This window comes from Trachypithecus francoisi, unplaced genomic scaffold, assembly GCF_009764315.1.
Source record: "Trachypithecus francoisi isolate TF-2019V2 unplaced genomic scaffold, Tfra_2.0 Lachesis_group16, whole genome shotgun sequence".
Lineage (NCBI taxonomy): Eukaryota > Metazoa > Chordata > Mammalia > Primates > Cercopithecidae > Trachypithecus > Trachypithecus francoisi.
The window spans coordinates 69,886,953-69,902,368 of NW_022681461.1; the positions used below are offsets into that span (position 1 = coordinate 69,886,953).

General features: G+C 35.9%; 1 long non-coding RNA gene across 1 annotated transcript; it reads left to right on the top strand.

Annotated features, from left to right (window-relative positions):
• Window positions 1–4,244: 4,244 nt before the first annotated feature.
• LOC117099377 lies at window positions 4,245–4,957 on the top strand. Its single transcript, XR_004443789.1, has 2 exons — window positions 4,245–4,524; window positions 4,621–4,957. It is a non-coding gene; the product is annotated as an uncharacterized LOC117099377 (long non-coding RNA).
• Window positions 4,958–15,416: the final 10,459 nt, after the last annotated feature.

Sequence of the window (15,416 nt, forward strand, 5' to 3'; positions counted from 1 at the left end):
AGTGGCACAGCTGAGAGCTGAAGCCCAATTAAGCTGCAGCCTCTACACTAAGATACACTTTGAAAGTCACCAGGTACAACTTCCTCATTTCACAGAGGGAAATGGAATTCAAGGATATTAAACGATTTGCCCATAACCCCAGATCTAATTAAGGCAGACCTAAAACTAGTACTAGGTGTGTCTGACTTATGAATAAGGACCCTTTTTTATCTTCCTCCGCATATTCTCTCCAAAACAAACTCACACCTGAACCTCTTCTTCATAGTCCTTTTCCCATTCACTAAAAGCCATGGCATCATTAAAGAATCTACTTTGTTCTCTGCATATGTCGTTATTTTCCTCAACACGGTTTGCAGAATCTCATCCTTGACTTCATTGTGAAGTTTATGTCCCATCAGTGACAAAATCAAGACCAAGGCAGTGCCCTAGCTGTCCCTTAAGCTCCCACCGGATGTGATTCACCAACAATAACATCCTTTCTCCCAGTCGAATGCCACCTCTCACTTTCCACCTGTGGCCTGATTTTCATGGGTCGGGTTTCCTGGTTAGACAAACTTGTGGTATGCCATGTGTGGGATGAATGGCGAAGGGTTAAAATAGCCCAGCCACAAAAGGTTGCTTCTAAGCTTAGTCTCCTAAAGTTCCAACCTCCCCATCATTTTTGCTTTTGTATTGAAAAACATGCTCTGTCCAGAAAAATCCCCAGAGAGTAGGTTGCCAGGTTGTGGGAGTAATTACCTTTCCAGAATTAACATGAAGCCAGAAAACACCTTGTTGGGGGCCTGGCATATGATATATTCATCTTAAATTAGAAGCACAGCATCCCAAACTTGGCAACTGATAGCCATCTTCAACCTGCTCTGTCCAGCCCACACAGAAAGTTTTGTACTTCACTTCAGGCTTTGCATTTATTTTTCAAAATGAAAATATGTTTGTTGATTGCTTCTTAACACTAGAAGCAATTTATACTTATTTTAAGGCATTTAAGTAGTAACAAAGTGTATAAAGTAGAAACTAAAAATCTATCACCCATAATTTCAACCCAGAAATAACCACAATTAATGGATTGATCTTAGACTTTTTTTTCTGAGTATATATTTGATTACATTTTTTTCTTTAGGAAAATAGGCTTATACTCATATATACATAATGTCTTTGTCCTATTTTTGGTTTTAAAGTAGTTTGTACATTTTTTTTCTTCTATGTCACAGTGGAGTTTTTGAGGTAGTAAAATATACATAACAAAATTTTTATTGTAGCAATTTTTAAGTTTACAATTTACAAACAGTAAGTACATTTGTACAACCATCACCACCATCCATCTCCAAAACTTTTTCATCTTCTCCAGTTGAAACTCTGTACTCATTAAGTATAACTCCCCATTCTCCCTACTCCCAGTCCCTAGCAAAAACATTGTTCTTTCCGTCTCTATGAATTTCACTGCTCCTAGGTACCTCATATAAATGAAATACTACAATATTTGTTCTTTCGAATATGGCTTATTTCACTTAGCATAATATCTTCAAGGTTCATCCATGTGGTGGTATGTGTCAAATGTTCTTTCCTTTTTATGGATGAGTAATATTCCATCGTATTTACATACTACATTTTGCTTATTCATTGGTCCACTGATGGACATTTGGTTTTCTTTCACATTCTGGCTCTTTTGAATAATGCGGCTGTGGACATGGGCGTACAGACGTCTGCTTCAGTGTCTGCTTTAGCTCTTTTCGATACATACCCAGGAGTAGAACTGCTGGATCAAAAGGTAATTCTATTTTCAAATTTTTGAGAAACTGCCATATTGCTTTTCACAGCAGCTTTATCATTTCACATTCTCAGCAACAAGATGTGAGACTTCCAATACATCAATTTCCTCACCAACACTTATTTGCTGCTTTTTTTTTTTTTAAAATAGTAACCTTCAGAAGAGTGGTGTTTTATCGTGATTTTTTTGCTTGCATTTCCCTAAGAATTAGAGATGTTGAGGGCTTTTCCATGTGCTTATTGTCCATTTGTATACCTTCTTTAGAGAAATGTCTATTCAAGTCTTTTGCCCATTTTTTTGGGAAAGTTTTTTTTTTTAATCATAGTTTGTTTTACATTCTAAGACACATGTGCAGGATGTGTAGGTTTCTTACGTAGGTAAATGTGTGCCATGGTGGTTTGCTGCACCTATCAACCCATCACTTAGGTATTAAGCCCCACATGCATTAGCTCTTTATCCTGATGCTCTTCCTTCCCTCACCTCTCCACCCCAGTGACAGGTCCCAGTGTGTGTTGTTCCCCTCCTTGTGTCCGTGTGTTCTCTTTGTTCAGTTCCCACTTTTGAGTGAGGACATACAGCATTTGGTTTCCCATTCCTACATTGGTTTGCTGAAGATAATGGCTTCCAGCTCCATCCATGTCCCTGCAAAGGACATGATCTTGTTACTTTTTATGACTGCATAGTGTTCTATGGTATATATGTACCACACTTTTTGTCCAGTCTATTATTGACATTTTGTCCATTTTTTAAAAACCAGCTTCTTTTTTTATTGTTGTTGAGTTGTAGGAGTTCTTTATATATTCTAGACACTAATCCCTTATCAGGTGTGTGATTTGCAAATATTTTCTCTCTTTTTATGATTGCTTTTAACTGTTGATACTGTCTTTTGATGCATGAAAGCTTTTAGTTTTGTTTAACTTCAATTTATCTAGTTTTTTTTTTTTTTTTTTTTCTGATTCAATTTTAAATAAGATGTCAGGTCTGTGCCTGTGTGGAATTTATACATTCTGATGGAAGAGACATAAATTTAACAATTAACTACACAAATATTTATTTGTGTGGTAAGTAAAGCTATGAATGCACTGACCAAGCTTACCTTACCTATTGGGTGAGAGAAGACCAACTGAGGACTTGAAGGTCTTCTATACAGGAGTTAGTTAGAAAGGGATGAGAGGAGTATTGGAGACAGGCTTCCAGGATAAACATACGAATCTGTGAAGCCCCTGAAGAAGGTGAAGGGACAGAAGGGACAAGGAAAGGCTGCCAAATTTGGATGCAACAGAGTGAAATAGACTCAAAACAGATCAGACAGGGTGCTGAAAGCCATGCCTTTATAATCATGGCCAGCTTGTTGCAAGTTACTGAAAAAAATAACCTAACTTTCATGAGAATAAGAAAGTATGCATGGGAAAAGGGTGTGTGTGTTGGGGGGGGTGGAGTGGGGGGTGGTAGCAAGGAATGTATTTGCTCATATTGAAAAAAAAAGTAAGAGTAACACTTGCCTTGGAAATAATCAAATCCAGGAACTCAGATCATGCTGCCTAGACTCTCACCTCTCATATGTGTTTTTATCTTTATTTCAGCTACATTCTCTCATCCTACAAATGGACTCTTTCTAGGTGTTAGAGGTTGAGGGATTTTGGCTACATATGGCCCCATACAACTTCCTAGCTATATATTCCTATGGAAGAAGAGAACTTTCCTCTACTGAGTACATATAAACCTCTGCATCTTGCTTCTGGCCTAAACTTGATCTTCAGCATCAACATCAAGCAGAGCAGCATGAGATACTGTGCAATAAACAGTTCTTGGTCACAGGCTTGCCCCTGCAGTCTGGAGAGAAAATCCCACAACCGAGAGAGCCACCATGATTTCCTGAAGTATTTGGTAAAGAACCGTTCTCCAAAGGCAAAGTCAGGGGATATATATTGCTATTATCAGAGCTAAGGAAAAGACACTAGAAGCTTGAAATCTCAGATGTCCACAGCATCATGACACATAGTTAGGATTCCATGCTGAATGGAAGGGGGAACATACTGAAGAGTTTTCAACAGAAGAGAGACCCAATAAAACTTGCATGTAAATTATAAACATTGCTGCTGTACGGCATTCTGATTAGAGAGTCAAATGTAGATGCACAGAGAGCAGTTAGAAGGTTATTATAGTAGTCTAGAGGTGACTGTGGACTTGTAGGGAAGTGACAAATATTTAGAAAACAAATTAAATAACACTCAGCAATCAGTTGGACTTGGGATATGAGGAAGGGAGAAATGTCTGGTCTGATTCCATCACAGGGCCTTGTATATGCTGTTCCCTTTTCCTAACAATTCCCTTATCCCCTCTTTTAACCTGGAGAAATGTTGCTCCTTCATCAAGTCTCAACTTGAGCATCTCTTCTCCAGGGAAATTGATCCTCTTGCCTTTCCTCTAATGCTGTTTAATTTCCCTTCCCATCACGTATCACAGTTTATAACATTATATTCACTCACTTATAAAGTACTTTAATAGTTTATCTCCTCTACAAGGATGTATAATCCTTGAAGCAGGAGCTGTTCTCTCCCAAGAAAATGAAAATCTCCGTCATTAAGTACACAACCACGGGGCCAGATTGCTTGGGTTCAAATCTTGGTTCTGCCGCTGGCCAACTGTGTGATCCAAGAAAAGCTAATTGACTTCTCTGTGTCTTCATCTGCTGATCTGTCAAATGGAGATACGACTAGTCCTACTTCATGGAGTTGTTGCAAGGAATACATTAGGTAACATATTCAAAGCCTTTAGAAGGATGTCATGTTTATAGTAAGCACTAGCACAGTGATAGCTACTTTAATTGTTCTCTTCTTCTTTGTCCCTAGTACCTCTCCCAGTGCCTGCAGCCACACAATACATATTTGAAAAGTAAGTGGAAATCTTTCAAGTGTGAGTTACTGTGTGGATATTGGTGTAATGCACAGAGAAGAGGAAGCACTGGAAGATGATCATGGAAGGGAGAGCAGGCAAGCTTGCAAAATCAACACTGGCTATTTAAATAGTATCTGCCTATGATGCCGTCAAAGAAAAGTGTTGTAGAGCAGTTGGAAATGTGACACTGAAGCTCAAAACAGAGGCCTGAGGGGATTAATTTTCCAGAGCTGCCATAATAAGGTACCACAAACTAGGTGGTTTAAAACAATAGACATTTATTGTATCACAGTTCTGGTGACTGGAAGTCTGAAATCAAGGTATTGGCAGGATTGTACCCCCTGAAGAGCCCCAGGGAAGGATTCTTTCTTGCCACTTGCAGCTTCTGGTGGTCCCAAGTGATCATTGGCTGGCAGTAGCATCACCCCAGTGTCTGGCTCTGTCTTCACATGGCCTTCACTCTGAGTCCAAATCTCCCTTTTCCTACGAGGATAGCAGTAATGCTGCATAAAGGGTCCAACTACTCCAGTACGACTTCATCTGAACTACTTACATCTGTCACAGTCCTATTTTCAAAAAAGTTCACATTCTGAGGTATTAAGGCAATCAGTGTTTCAGTGTATCTTTTGAGAGGACATAATTCCACCCACAACAGAAGTGATATACATTTGGGGGTTACTGGCATTTGAATGCTATTTAGTGCCAAGGCTATAGAGAAGAGCAGCCTTGTAGCTAAGAGCTCAGGTCCTATCAATCCACACAGACCTGGGATTGACTGGCTTAGATCTTGGTGAAGTTGCCTAACATTTCAAAGACTTAATTTCTTAACCTGTTAAAAAAGGGATAATACAAGTACTTACCTCCAACTTACCTCCAGGTTTATTGTAAATATGAACTGAGGAAATGATTGTAAAGTGGTGAGCATAGCACATCTTATAGGGTGAGTCTTCAGTAAATGGTATCTGTTAGTTAAGATTTTGTATGGAAAGAATCTAACCTGAGAAAGAAAGAGGAGCAAGGAATAAATTTTTAACCAAGAGGAAACACCCCATTTTAGTTAGAAATGACTCAAGAGAGCAACCAGAATAATGAAAATACTATAAACTACTTTCTGGTGTTTTAGATTTATATATAGTTCAAGAATGCAGCCCTGTGCCTGGCCTAAGACAGGTAATCAATATGCAGTTGGGTGGCTAGATTGAATGAACATCAGGGACATATTTAGCCACCAGGAGAGGAGTATTAAAGGTAGGTAGGCAGGGAAAGAGGATTGAAAGTTACCTAGAAGTCTGGAAGGGTCTAATGCAGAAGAGAAATTACACCTATTCTGTAAATGTAGAACTAGAACTAGGGGATAGAAATTATAGGGAGAATCATTTTTACTCAATACTGAACATTTGCTGAGGTCCCCACTCCTCAATTCATGCAAACAGAGATGGATAACACCTAGCCAAATCATTTACACAAGGTGTCTTTGTACTGGGGAGATGGATGGATTAGAGGTCTGATGAATTTATTTCCACCTGTGATTCCAAATTGATGTTAAAGAGACTAAAAATAAGAAACATTTATTAGATGAAAGGAACATGATAGACACAATTTAAGAAGAGACATGAAGCAGTATAAAAATTCCTTCCTATCTAATCTAGTTTCTAACTCAGTTCTATTTTTAAAGGCCAAAGCTACGAGCCCTTGAATTCGCATTACACTTATTCTCCCTTATGTTAAATTTTATATGGAGGAGGACCAACAGTTTTAGAGAAGCACCTCTGGATCAAAACAATAATCTGTAATTCCTTAAGAGAAAGCTAATAATCATATTAATGTTCTTTAGAAGAAAGCAAGCCAAACCAGGATAGTAAAACAGCAAGCATTTTCCATCATTTTTGGATAAGGCAGAAGATAAAGTCCAGTTTATTTCGAGTCTGAAGGGGAAATTTAAAATTTTTGGGACTAAGAAGGACAATGCAAGAGAGGCATTGAAGCAATGGGGGAAGAAAAGAGTAGGAGATTTCCTATTTTAAAACCCCTTTTGAAGTGAATTCTGGCTTCATCTTGCCTTCATTCCCAGCTCCATCCTTGGGAATGAAAGATTTAGTCTTCTAGCGGCTTGGAATGCTGCTGGCTGAGAGCTCTAACTTGTCAGGCTTCTTCAGGAATTGCTCGAGTGGAGCAGGGCCACCTTGCCCACAGGTGTTCCCTTTCTTGAGCAGCCCACATCCACTGATTGATCAATGAATGCATGAAAAGGTCTGACATGCTTCCATCATCCAGGGATGTCTCTGAAGGCCATCTCAGCTTCAGAGCTCCCCATAAAGTTGACTGAAATTTTTATTGGATTTTGTGTCAGCCAACTTCTTCAATCATTTTTTTAAGATCAATGTATTTATATGAAAAAATTACCAAAGAAGATTGTTTCTCTGTGATTTTGTGTTATTATTACTATTAAACAGTTTTACTGAGGTATAATGGATATAAGATAAACTGTACTTATTTATGTATAAATAGAGTGACTTTGGATATATGCATATATCTGTGAAACCATCGCTTCAATCAAGGTAATAGGGAAATCAATCACCTCCGAAAGTTTTCTTCCACTGCAATTTTAAAAGATGTGTTTTATATACCATGGAGATAAAAATGGAAAATTGGGCCAAAAAAAAAACTTCTTTTTATGAGAATGTGAAAAAAATATTTGCTAGATGTACCAATTAAAATATGCTTAAAATAATTGCACATGTATCCAATTTAGAAATATGTTCAGTAGCCATTATCATTCTGAATGTTCACTTTTAATTTTTGACATGGATCTACATTGATATAGAAAACTGCACACTTTCCTTTTCTCTGCAAATATGGCACAATTTTATTAACTATTATTCTCATGCTATACAATAGATCACTGGTCTTGTTCATCCTACATATCTTCCACTTTGTAACCTCTAACCTACTTCTCCCCACTTTCTTCCCACCCTCAGCTCCTGGTGACAACTCTTTATTTTTCCATCTCTGTATATTTTTACTCTTCTCTAAAGATTCCACGTGTAAATGAGATTATGGAATTTTTTTGTGCCTGTCTTATTTCACTTAGCAGAATATCATCCACATGCATCTATTTTGGGACAAATGCTGGAGTCTTCACTTTTAAGGCTGAATAACATTTCATTGTGTATGTGTGTGTATATAAGGCAGATAATCAATATACAATTGAATGACAAAATTGAATGACTACTGAAGACACACACACACACGTTTTTTTATCCATTCATTTGTCAAGGTACACTTAGGTTGTTTCCATATCTTGGCTATTTGTGAATAATGTTGCAATGATCATGAGAGTTCAGATATCTTTATGGAGTGATTATTTCATTTCCTTTTGGTATACGACCAGAAAAGGAATTGCTGGGTCAAATGATAGTTCTATTTTCAATTTCTTTTGGAAGCTCCACACAGTTTCCATTATGGCTACACCAATCTACATCTCTACCAATAGTGTACAAGGGTTCCCTTTTCTCCACACCAACATTTTTGCCAACATTTGTTATTTCTTGACTTTTTGATAATAGCCATCCTAAGGAATGTGAGGTGATAACTCATAGTAGGTTTAATTTGCATTTTCTTAGTCACTAATAATGTTGAGCACCTTTTCATATGCCTGTAGACCATTTTATATGCCTTCTTCTCTATCAGGTCCTTTGCCCAATTTTTAATAGGGTTGCTTGTTTTTCTACTGTTGAGGTGTATGAGTGCTTTATACATTTTGGATACTAACTCCTTATCAGAGATATGGTTTGTAAATATATTTTTTCCCAGTCCATGGGCTGCTGTTTCATGTTTTGATTGTTTCCTATACTATGTAGAAGCTTCTTGGTTTGATGTAGTAATATTTTTTTATTTATCGTTATACAGCCTAAGATGTTGGTATAGTATCCAAATATCATTGCCAAGGCCAGTGTCAAGGAACTTTCCTCCCATGTTCTCTTCAAGGAATGTCATGGTCTCGGGTCTTACAGTTAACTCTTTTATCTATTTTGAGTTGATTTTTGCATATGGTATAAAGATCCAATTTTACTCTTTTGCATATGGAAATAAAGTTTTCCGAGTGCCATTTATTAAAGAAACTATTCTTTCCCAATTGTGTTCTCTTGGTGCCCTTGTCAAAACTTAGTTGACCCTATATGTTCAAACTGATTTCTGGGCTCTGTATTCTATTCCACTGGTTGATATGTCTGTATTAATGGCAGTACCCATACTGTTTCAATTACTATAGTTTTATAAAATAATTTTAAATCAGTAAGTATTAGGCTCCAATTTTGTTTTGCTTTCTTTGAATTGCTGAGGCATATTTTTAGTTCCTAAGAAATTGTGGAATTATTTTTCCTATTTCTGTGAAAAACGCCATTGCTATTTTTGTAGGGATTGAATCTGTATGTAGCTTTGAATAGCAAGAACATTTTAACAATATTGATTCTTTGAATCTATGAGCATAGGATATCTTTTCATTTATTTGTGTCTTATTTAACTTGTTGCATCAATGTCTTATAGTTTTTAATGTACATATCTTTTATTTGCTTGTTACATTTATTCCTAGGTATTTATATGCTGTCATAAATGTGATTGTTTTATTGACATATTTTTCAGTTAGGCTGTTATGTATGTATAAAAATGCTACTAATTTTTTGCATGTTGAGTTTGTATTTTGCAACTTTACTTAATTCATTTATTAGTTCTAACAGTTTGTATGTGTTTGTGTGTGTGTGTGTGTGTGTGTGTGTGTACATGCTGGGGTTTGCTACAGATAAAATGTCATCTGCAAATAGAAATAATTTTACTTCTTTTTCTTTTTCCAATTTGGGTGCCTTTTGTTTCATTTTCTTCCTGTTTGATTAGTCTTGCTAGTACTTCCAGTATCATGTTGAATGAAAAAGGCAAAAGTAAACATCCTTGCCTTGTGTAGGATTGTAGTAAATATCCTTTCAACTTTTCTTCATTGATCATAACACTAGCTGTAAGTTTTTTAAATAAATGATCTTTATTATGTTGAGAAACTTTCCTTTTATACATAAACTGTTGATGACTTTTATCAAGAGAGAATGTTGAACTTTGTCGAATGCTTTTTCTGTGTAAAGTGGGATAATTATGTGGTTTTAAGCTTTCATTCTGTTAATATGATGTACCACATTTATTGATTTGCATATGTTAAGCCAAACTTGCATGCCGAGGATAAATTCCACTTAATCATTATATATAATCTTTTTGTTACATTGAATTTGTTAATATTTTATTGAGGATTTCTGCATCAATGATTCTCAGAGAAATTGGCCTGTAATTTTATTTTATTGTGATATATCTGTCTGGCTTAGGTATTAAGGTGATACTTTTCTCATAAAATGTGTTTAGAAGTACTCCCTTTAGTTTTATTTTGTGAAACATTTCAGGAGTATTAGTACGAATTCTTCTTTGAATATTTGGTAGAATTTAGCTATGAAGCCATCTGCTTCTCGGGTTTTCTTTGTTGAGAGGTGTTTTGTTACTTATTTAATCTCTGTATTTGTTATTGTTCTGCTCAAGCTTTCTACTTCTTCCTGATTCAATCTTGGTAGGTTGTATTTTTCTAGGAATATATCCATTTCCTCTAGGCTATTTAATTTGTTTGCATATAATTGTTCATAGTAGCCATTTATGATCCTTTTTATTTCTGAGGAAACTGTTGCAATGTCTCTACTTTCATTGTTGATTTTATTTATTGTTTTTCATTTATCCTTACTTAGTCTAGCTAAGAGTTTGTTGATTTTATTTTTGTTAAAAAAGCTCTTAGTTTTATTTGTTTTTCTATGGTATTTCCATTTTCTATTTGATTTATTTCTGTTTTGATCTGTACTATTTCCTTTCTTTTGCGAACTTTGAGTTTAGTTTGCTCCTCTTTTCCAGTCCCTTGAGGTGTAATGTTAGATTAGTTACTTTGAATCTTCCTTCTTGTTTTGTATTGAGACAGGGTCTCACTCTGTTGTCCATGCTGGACTGCAATGGCACAATCTTGGCTCACTGAAACCTCCACTTCTGGGGCTCAAGCAATCCTCCTATCTCAGCCTCTTGAGTAGCTGGGACTGCTGGCACGTATCACCATGGCCTGATTTTTGTATTTTTTTGTAGAGATGAGGTTTCACCATGGTGCCCAGGCTGGTCTTGAACTAATGGGCTCAAGTTATCCACCTGCCCATGCCTCCCAAAGGGCTGGGATTACTGGTGTGAGCCACCATGCCTGGCCCCTCTTTCTTGTTTTTTAATGTAGACATTTATTGCTATGCACTTCTCTCTTAAAACTACTTTTGTTACATCCCATAGGTTTTGTTTTGCTGTTTCCATTACATTTGTCTCAATATAATTTTAAATTTCCCTTGTGATTTTTTGTTTGACCCATTGACTTGTTTCTTTATCCAATCTTGCCTTCCCTTCCATAGATGTTGATTCTGAAAATACAACCTTTCTGTACTCTGATTTCTGTCTTAAAGCCTCCTTCTTAGCAAACCAACCTGTGCTTTCTTCTTTCACACCTTTTCTCCTTTCACACCTTTTCTCCTTTCAGCTATAATCTAATTTTTCTGCTTGTGTTTACAGCAAAACTGAAAAGTTTTTTTTATATTAATCGTTTTCACATCCTTACCTTCCATTTTCTCTTGAACACACAACAATTAGACCTCATTGCTGCTACTCCATAGAAACTGTTCTTGTCAAGGTCATCACAAATTCATCTTGTCAAGTCCCATCATCCTCATGTTGGATTGCTTCTCAGCAACATCTGTCATAGTTAAATACTCTTCCTAAGAATGTACTTGGTTCCTGGGATATCACATCTACCTGGTTTTCCTTTCCTCACTGGCTGTTTCTTCTCAGTGTCTTTTGCTGGGTCACCTTTATCTTTCCAATCTTTAAATGTTTGTGAACTCCAGAACTTGATCCTTGACTTTCTTATTTGTCTTCGATTACTCCCTAGGTCAAAAGTCAGCAAACTTTTTCCATAAAAGATCAGATAGTAAATATTTCAAACTTTAGGGCAATATGGTTTCTGTTGCAACTACTTAACTCTGCCATTGTAGTGCAAAAATTGTCATATAGAATATACAAAAACAAATGTTTTTGTGTCCAATAAAAACAACCAATGGCCATATTTGGACTGATGGTTATAGTTTGTAGATCCCTGTTCTATGTAATCTCATCTGGTTCCACAACTTTAAATGTCATTACTGACTACTGTAAATTCCAGATTGAGATAGTTAAGCTGCTACTTGGCATCTCTCAAAAGTAGTATGTACTAAAAGGAACCTTTTGACTTTTGTTGATCTACTCCTCAACCTGTTTTTCTCTCTCAGTCTTTTTTTTACCAGCAATATAAGTGGCATCACCATTTATGCCTTACTGATACCACCTCACTACTTTTATCCTCCATTGCCAGCTGGGTTCAAGACATGAAATTCATTCATCTGGATTAGTTCAATAGTATTCGACAGGCCTTTCTGCTTTCCCTCTAAGCTCCCAAGAGTTTAGGCTTTATAGAATGGCAAAAATAAATTTCTTTAAAAGAAAGAAAATTAGATTTTAACATTTCCTTCTCATTCTGAACAAATTTCAGCCTTCTTACCAAGACCCAGAAGGTCCCAAATGATCTGGTCTTTCTTCGCCTTTGTGGTTTTGTGGTCTGTTTCTTCATGCTCATTCCCTCCCAGCCACACTTGTCTTTTTGCCATTTTGAGTGTCTAGTTTATATTTGCCATGAGGCCTTTGCTGATCCCTTTATTTGGAAATATTTTCCCCCAATTTCTAACTTGCCTCATATCCTTAACTAATTCGGGTTTTTGTTTAAATATCACCTCTTCAGAGAAAGATTTTTTGATTTCCTGTCTTATTAGATCCCTCCCATCATTACCCAGTTACCCTTTACCTTGCTTTGTCTTTTAAAAACAATGCTTATGAGTACCAAAAACTATTTTGTACATTTATTTCTTTATTTATTATTTCCATCTACTACAATAAAGATTTGAGAGGGCAGAGATAATATGCCATTTGTTTCTTGCTCTATTTATGATGCATATAAAAGTATGTGGAATGTGTCAGGAAAACAATAAATATTTGTTATTTTTTTCATTTAAGTATGGTGTACTTAAAACATACATTTTTCTTTGGATCTTCTGAAATGCCATTATCGTGCCTGTAAAGGAATAAACATGGTATAAACCCAGAAGTACCCAGTGGAAAAAAAGAGAAGGTGTAAGTAAGCAGATGAGGTATGTCAACAAAATTTAGGAAGATGGGAAGAGATGGATTAATGAAAACCACATCATCAGTGGGGAGGAAGCAGAAACCCAAATGACTGAAGGAGCATGAAGAAGATCAAAAGAAACAAAATGACTCATGCCACAAAACTTCGCAAAGACTCAGGAAAGTCACCTGGTATCTTACAAGGTAGGAATGAGGAGACAGTTGAAAAGAGGAGCATTCACTGAAAGTTAATTTTTAAAGTTAATTTTTAAATAAATCTGTAACTTATAATTACAGATATCTTCCCCTGGCCAGAATGCCAGGTGCTGCTCTTCCCCCAACCAGGCCGAAAGAATGTGGGAATCTTACTCTTTGGAGAAGTGAAACTAAAGATGCTCTTGATGTGGAGTACCCAGGACAAAGCTGAGGTTTAGATAAGACATGTATTAAAAATAGGAAAGTTAAGCAAAAATCTACAACCTGAATAGCAAGACTGCTAAGCTCCCTTTTCTACAACTTGACTTCCTTCGAGATGGAAGCTGGTTTATATGCCCAAAGTCAAGGAAAGTGAAAGGTTTCTGTCTAAGAAATTTGACCAGACTAAAACTGTACAGATACTCACATTTGAAGGAATCCCCAATAATATGGCCAGGTCCCTGTTTTAGCATCACTCAATGAGGCCCACCAGTCAGAAAGTCCCACTCACACAACCTGAAATTAAAATTAATTTTTCACTTAAATCGTATTGATGAATGAATACTCAAGGATTGCCAGATATTTGAGTAAATCCTCTAACATGAAAGGCAGAAACGAGAGCAAACTAAAAATGGAAGCTCAAAAAATAGAATTTCTGTAAAGACCAGTAAAACAAACTAAAAATAAAAAGCAAAAGCTAAACAAATATAGTGTTCTTATAGAAATAAGATAATATACAGCATTCAAATAAGCAAACAAAAAGGTAGGATCTTATGAAAGAAGGGTATTCAGAAAATAAGAACAAGCTTTTGAAAATTAAATATGTAATAGCATAATCAAAATTTAAATAGATAGGATAGATGAAAGATGTGTTAGTTAATTTTATGTGCTAATTTAACTGGATCACAGGATACCCAGATACTTGGTCAGACATTATACTGAATGTTTCTGACAGGGTGTTTTTGAATAAGACTAAAGCAAGATGCCCTCCATAATGGGAATTGGTCTCAATTTATTGAAGGCCTGATTAGAACATAAAATACTGAGCCTCCCCTGAGTAAAAAAAAAGTCTTCAAGCCTCTACCTTTAAACTTCATCTGCATCATCAGCTCTCCCTGGAACTCTGGCTGCCACCTTTGGAATGAAACTGGATCATAAACTCTTTTAAGTCTCAAGCATGCTGATCCACATTTTAGATTTGGAATCTAGAGAAACACATGGATAGATAATAGATAGATAGACAGAAAGCCTCTCATCCCATTGATTCTCTTTCTCTGAAAATTCCTAATTAAATAAATTTGAAGATACAAAAGAAAAAAATATAAAATTATCGAAAAAGGGAGAAAATACATAAAATCAAACTTTTAATACCATAATCTGTTTAATTGTAGTTCCGGAAATAGAAGACAGATGAAAAGGAAGAAAGAACAATGTCAGAGAAAAATGACAAATCCCTAATCTAAATAATTTTCATGTTGAAAGTATACACTAGGTCTACGACACAATAGATCAGAGGCAGCAAATTATGGGGCATAGATCAAACTCAGCTTGTGACTTATTTTTCTAAATAAAGTTTTATTGAAACACAGCCATGCCCACTTGTTTAATATTGCCTGCAATTACTTTCACACTACAATGGCAGAGCTGAGTAATTGAGATAGAGAATTTATGGCCTGCAAAGCTTACAATATTTATTATATGGATCCTTCCAAAAAAGCTTTGCTAACTTCTGCAATAGATCAAAAGATACACACAATAACAAAAATCATCACAAACTTTCAGAACCCCAGAAACACAAAGCAGAAACCAAAAGTTATAGGAAAAATAAGAAAAGGTGTAATAGGGTATAAACAAAGCACAGAAACAAATATTATTAGAATTTTCCTTGCATGTAATGCATGTGATACATTAAAACTTCTGATGAAAAATGATTTGCAACTTTAATTTCTGTATGGGAATTATCTCTACCTGTTAATTTTCAAATGAAAACAGATTTAGACATTTGTGATCTTGAAGAATTTGCCTTTTACTCATACTTTTTCCAAATATATTTTTGGAGGATATGCTCCAAAAAAAGAGACAGTAAACCAAGAAAAAGGAAAGCAAGGACTCAAGAAATCTTAGGTTCCAATGTAGGAGAAAAGAGGAAATACAAATCTCTAGGACTGTGAAGGGGAAAAATCTCAGGATAACAAATGATTAAAAGGCTTAGGGAAAATCTAATTCACATACAATCCAGAAGACAGAGGATGCTGGAAGAGATATATTCAAGTTTTAAAACGTTATAACTGATTGAGTA